The sequence below is a fragment of the Branchiostoma belcheri genome, unplaced genomic scaffold (assembly GCF_001625305.1).
Source record: "Branchiostoma belcheri isolate BF01 breed outbred unplaced genomic scaffold, Haploidv18h27 scaffold103, whole genome shotgun sequence".
NCBI classification, from domain to species: domain Eukaryota; kingdom Metazoa; phylum Chordata; class Leptocardii; order Amphioxiformes; family Branchiostomatidae; genus Branchiostoma; species Branchiostoma belcheri.
In genome coordinates this window covers 1,207,586-1,214,278 of record NW_017802414.1, presented here as the reverse complement: position 1 = coordinate 1,214,278, position 6,693 = coordinate 1,207,586, and the positions used below count along the sequence as shown (strand labels likewise).

Below are 6,693 nucleotides of genomic sequence, written 5' to 3'. Positions count from 1 at the left end.
ATAAATACTGTGTATCTGCCATCGAAAAAACTGTGTTGCGGAGGACCATCTCTCCTTAGAACCGTGCTACATCAACAACGAACGGAAGGCTTGCCGTATCAGTGGACACTGTCAGACACATCAAGGCTACAAAAAATGCGTATTACAGTGACTTTTCCTCATACTTCCCACACCATCACACCAACAACCCCCCACCCCACCCCACCCCCGACCCCTAATGTCGTCCATATGTCCCTCAACAAGCAGGGATCACGTATCATATTCGTTCTACAACAGTTTTTGAGTTCTGTGGTCTACTTGGCATAGGAATGGTCTGCTCTGGTGGACATCTGTATCCGTCTTGTGTATCCCTCCGTTCTAGCTTAGCCTTTTGCAGACGGTGACGCCTCATTTTGTATTTCATTGTCTTTTTTCGCTTCTGGTGATAGTCTTCTTCCCTGTCGACTGTTTCAAGCGCAGCTGTGCCCGGACTGTCCTGGGAATGCCCCGCGCCTAACAAGTCGTTTGCCCGGCTGATGGCTGTACCCGACCCGACGGAATCCGCAAGGCCAGCCGCGTGGACCCGGCGGCCGTAGTTTCTTTTGAAGAGCATATCCTTAGGCGCGGCTTTCGTTACCCGCTTGTTGAACGATTCACTCTTGTTGGTTGTCATCATTTTTCTTTGCCTGTTCACTGCCTCTGCGCCGAGCCTGTAGTCGATGAATTCTTGAAGGGTCTTGCGGTCGCCCTCGGTCAACGCCAAATTCCCCCCTCCTGGTGTGTCTGGGGCGGGGCGGCGACTACCTGGGACATACTCTGGGCAGCCATACTCATATCTACAGCCAGAGTGTTCCCCTGATATGCAGTTTACTATAGTCTGACGAATTTGGTCTGCTTCAGCGCAAAACTCTGTGTCACTGTCAGGGTGGTCTTCTCTGGCCCTGTACAAAGCATCGGTGCATCTCTTGACAACATAGTGCCTACCTTCCGGTTTGCTTCGCCTCTCGACTTCTTGGTGTCATTCCCTCCTTTAAAGACTTCAAGGTCCAGGGCGAAGGCTCTATTTCTGTGATTTCTTCTGTTGTGTTGGAGACAGTCCTGTTTCTCTGAAGGCGGCAGGCCGGCTTCGCGTAAGGCGTCATTGGTCCCGTTCAGTATTTTGCCGTCGTTGTCTGTGCACGAAATCCCTGGCACTAACCCACTCTGCAGGACCGCCTCCGTGTTCCTCTTTGCCATCTTCCGCTCACTATTCCCCAACTTTATCTTCTTATCAAATGTTTGTGTGCAGCCTGGGTGAGAGCCAGGGCCGGATGGCAGTCCTTGTCGGTCTCGCACCTCGCATTGGGCGCATTGCTGGCTTTCCGTGACAACGGACAGCAACATTTTCTCGTCGGTGTCGTTTTCAAACAGGGGGCACTCTGCTTGTGTCCCTGGCTGCCCCCTCGACTTCCCCTTAGGCGGGTTATTGTACCCAGCATCACTTTCTGTTGCCACTGTCTCACTTTCTCTCAGTCCCGCCTCTGCACGCAGCTTCTTAACCTCTTTCAATACTGCACAGTTCTTTGCCATTTGTTCCTTATTTAGTTGCTCGTAGGCCTCGCAGGCCACATTCTGTTTCTTCTGCAGTGACCCAGTGTTGTGTGACTTGCAATTGGATTGGGAATGTTTAGAGAAGCGAAGAGAGGTTTTAGAGCACTGGGGCCATACCGGTCTTTGGCTCCCGGAGTGACGGCCTGGATGTTCAGTTTGACGGCCAGTAGCCCGCGAGCGCCCGGCCGTCTTGTGTCTGCGCGCTGAAAAAATTCTGCGGGCGTGGTCTTGTAGCCGCATGTTGTACACCAGAGGGCCTCCTTGCACCCAAATCCTATCTTCTGTTCCAGTTTCCTGGAAAACACGCAGCTCCCCTCGCAAACTTCTGCCGTTGTGTTGTCGATGTCCGGCGTTGTACAGGTTGACCAGCTCTTCCATTTTTCCCATGTCCACAATTCGGTTTCCGACCACATTGTCAGTCTTCGTGTAACGTCTCCGCGGCTCTGTGTAGTCCTTCCTCTTGATGCAGCGAAAGCGCGGAACGATGACGTGATCCCCGCGTCTGTAGAGCATCTTGTATGTTCTCTCGTCCAACCTCCTGTTTAAGTTGAAGAATACGTCAGGTTTGTGGCTGTAAAAGTTGAAATTTGATCTTTGTTCGGTCAGGGTTAGCGTAGATTTGCGCCCTGATACTGTCACAGCCTAGTGCTGTGCACTTGCTGCAGTTCCATGACCTTCCGCATAGCGCTTTTAAAAGGTTGTGTCACGAGTGAACTAGCCGACAAACTTTAGCCCATTTTCACATATTTTGTACATTATACCTGGAACTCAAACATATTCACGTTCTGTACCTAACTTTTGCACCCTACTATGTTTTTTAATGCGTCGAAGTAGGTCACTTTGGGGTTCTATAGAAATCCCCATAGGCCGGAAACTGTGTCCTGCTACCTTAACAAATTGAAATTCAGACTACCACGTGCTGTACTTGATGTCATCTATAAATTTTTTATCCGACCTCTTCTTGAATATGCTGACATTATATGGCATGGATGCACTTCTACGATCATCAACGATTAGAACGAGATATGAATGTGCACTTACAGTTTCAGGGGCAGTCAGAGGGTCCTCATATTCCTCACTCCTTGTTGACTTAGGCTGGGAGAGACTCGTCATGTTCACTCACTGATCATGATATACAAAGTAATCCATGGCCATTCTCGTCAGTATCTGAGGGACCTGATTTGTCCCGAAGTTTCTTCTACGACTTCTTACGGTCTTCGTAATACATCCAATCTACGGCTACCGTTTTGCCCTAGGTATAAAAAGTATTTCATTCTATATCACATCACTGGAATGGTCTTGATGTAGCTGCTCGATCCCTTAATTTTTCATTGTATAACAAGCTATGCACTTAGTCAAGTCAGTACGTCCCCCTCTTTAACCATATTTTAGCCATGACCCCAGGGCCAGGTACACATGCGCCCTCCTCACGCGTCTTCGCATCGTGACATCTAGTCTTAACCACAGTTTATTTGAAAGAAATTTAGTCCCTAGTGCAGCTTGTATCTGCGGTCTCGTTGTGAAAGCGTCATACATTTTCTGTTACACTGCCCAGTATATAATCAGCAATGAGTCACCCTACTCAGCAATCTACAGAACTTGGTAGGCTCTATCTTTGATGTACACAACATGTCTGAACAATTCTTATGTAACATTTTACTTAGAGGATCACCTGATTTACACCCAGATACAAACTGTAACATTTTAACAATCACCCAACTTACGGTATTGATACTAAATAGTTTGTATTAGATTAACTCCTACATAGCCTACAATCATGCTCTTCGAATTCCTTACCATTTATTGACCCAATTCCACCCATTTGCTGTTCTCTGTTGTTTTGTTTTTACCTCCATGAAAAATTGAGGTATTGTTTTTGGCATGTCTGTGTGTGTGTGTTTCTGTGTGTGGGTGTGTCTGTGTGTGTATGTGTGTCTATCTGTCTGTGTTTCCGCAACTTTGTGGTCAGCATAACTTCATTACGCCTTTATGGATTTTGATGATATTTGGTATGCATGTAGGTCTTAGGAAGACAAAGGTCAAGGTCAAATATGGGCCTCCTGGTGGATGACCTTGGTACGGCAGCAGAACTTCCGTTTTTTGTATCTTTTGTCCTGAACATGCTATGGTCTTGACTTTTTGGTGACAGATAGCTTTTTGTCTCAGGAATAAGTGGTGTTAGTTTGGTCACCCTAGCAGCTTGTTCTGGAACTGCAGGGGACTTTCTGGCAAAATCTTAAAAAGTCCAGAAAAGAACAATGTATTTTAATCATTTATGGTGTATAGGTAGCTGAGATAAATTTGTACATAATTGATTGGCAATTATACAAATGAGGGCTTAATTTGCATAATTAAGGAGGAAATTCTATAATTACAGTGTTTTATAGTAATAGTACTTTAATACATGTAATCTATTTAATCTGTGGCAGTTTGAACATAGATACCAATTATGCAAATGATGACCTAATTTGCATAATTAATGTCAAAATTCTGTGAGTCCTTATTGGTGAATGATGGGAATTTTATACCTAGTGACGTGTGTAAGTTACTTGAAGGTTAACACCACTATGCATATATTATCTTAATGTAAAGTCATTTGAATAATTGAGGACATATTGAAATGGAGTATGACAAATGAGAGGAATTTTACACGAGAAAACCATTAATTAAACTAGATTATCCTAATTACGACCTTATTTTAATAGTCAATGAGACAAATCAAAACATTTACAAATGCTCATATATTTTCATGGAGGTATGAGATCTCTGAATTCTTGTTTGTCATGTATTTTGTCACTGTATACCTGTATGTCTGGTGGTGAGGTTAACATTAGCTATAGCTAGAGTACCCCATTACCATGCCCTGTATTATCCATGTTGAATTCTAAATAATAACTAGAAAGGCCGACATTTGCTTTGGAGCAAATACAGCGATGGCTTCACCACAGTTTACGACATGGCAAGGAAAAAATGAGAAACACAAGGGAAAACAATGCTTTACATTGATATAACACTATAGTATGAAGTAACATACAACTAAGACTACAACAGTTGGATAGCTATTCCCTACATTATTGGTTAGTATTTTTAATTGTATAATGCAAACTGTTGATTTTCAAGAAAAAAATAAGCATTCATGCCCAGCACTCCAATGCTGGAGCAGGAAAGCTTGAAATACCTACCAAAACACTTGAATACAGATATACTGTCGGTATGGATTGGCTCTGAGCACTTAAACCCATTTAATCCCAACAACCAATCAGCAAGAAGAATAGAGGAAAGCTGCATGCCTATTGGTTGATGCCCTGCATTCCATTGTGATGACTCATGCCCTAACGTGGTAAACATTGCACACTAACACACTAATACATTTGCTACAACACAGCCAAAAATCTCAAATAAAACCATTCTAAAAGCCTGTATCACCAAAATTTAAAAAAACGCCTGGGGGTATTTGCCCACTGTACCTTCATGCCAAATGGCCCCAAAATGAAGAAGCTGAATCCATTTAAAGAAATGGCAGGAGAAGAAGGAGAAGGAGGAGAAGAAACATCAGAAAAAGCAATATGGTTTCACCACTTTGTGGTGAACCCATAAAAAAGAATTGATCTATGGCGCAATGTTAAAAGCCGAAAAAGTGCTGTGCATCAGCCATCAATATCAATATATACATTCTGTTGCACATTATATTGTATTTTACTAGTATTGCACATTATTTACTTAAAGTTACCGGCTGGAAACAGCCCAGACGAAAACTACCACACAGGAGTGTTCCTTGTGCAATAGATTGCGTAGGAGGTACAGAGAGCACAGTATCATAGTCTGCACTTTAACTTCCTCACCTCACCTGTAGCACTATAGAGACTATGTAACTTTATCTCTTCCTTAAGGTGTTCATATTTTGTCCAGTTTGCTATCTACGGCTGCCTGAGCGTTTGTTGATCACAGCTAGTTCGATATTATTAAGTTTCTGTTTATTTTAACAGTGTTCTGTACGTACAGTACTAGTGATGTCCGGTACGAGGGAGGTAGGTAAGATGTCCGGAGGTACTGTAGTGTGTGTCCCGCCTCTAGGACACGCCCCAAAACCTTATCGTAACCACGGCCTCTAGCGTCGAGTACTAACCATGCAGGGTAATGACCAGTTCCTTCAGTACACTGTTATGGCGCCAGGTGTCTCTGTCCATTAGTGCCACTGGACAGGCATTCAGAACATGACGGAGTGACTGGTGACCTTGACACAACGGGCATTTTGTTGAAAGTACATTTCTCCAGTGGACCAGGTTGTCCCGTGTTGGTAGCGCACAACTCTTGTATGGTGCGCAGAACTGTGTTCCTCAAGTTTGGTGTCTTTGACTGTTTGGCAAATCGTCTTCTTTATTTGCTGGGAGCTTACTTGACTGTTTTGGGAGTCACCGTTGGACAATGTTTCTAGGCTTTGTTCAACGACCGTGTGGCATTCCAGCGTTTCTGTTGACTTCCGTGTGAGGGCCGATTCCCTTAATTTTTTGTCTGAAGAGCATTCTTGAAACTGTCGTCACCTGAGGTTAGGATAGTTCCAATTACACTGGCGTGTTGTTCCATGTACATCTGCTCAACTGATGTAAGTCCTAGTCCTTGACTGTGGCAGAGTATACCCGGGTCGGATGACTTTTTCATGTTGGACCATTTCTTAAGGTATTGGGTGACACTGTGTCTAAGTTCCTGTAGATGAGTTCTAGTGACGTCATGAACAGACAGGAGGTACCTGATGGCACCCTGGACGTACGGCCTGTATATCTCACACTTGAACTCTCCGCAGACAGGAGAGGCGTCCACGGTCATCCCACGTTTTGTGCTTGAGCTAATACACAACCAGGATCGTGAAATTTAACCAACATTTCGGTAGCGTGCACATGCACACGACGAATGCACCATCGTGTGTTCGGCGTGTTTACGTTAGGGGTGGGCGGGATTTTGGGGGGCAATAGGGCGGGGAATATTCAGAATATTCATTTTCAGGCACCTCCTTCAGAACTAAAACCATGTAAATAGTGAATTTAATAGTATCCATTCGAATTACCTTTATTTCTTTGGCATAAAGAGGTGGCCACAGTGACATTGTCCGATAACAGTATTCAGACA

General features: G+C 44.3%; 1 pseudogene; it reads right to left on the bottom strand.

Moving 5' to 3' along the window:
- Positions 1–256: 256 nt before the first annotated feature.
- Positions 257–6,393, bottom strand: LOC109475429 (annotated as a pseudogene).
- Between the last annotated feature and the right edge of the window lie 300 nt (positions 6,394–6,693).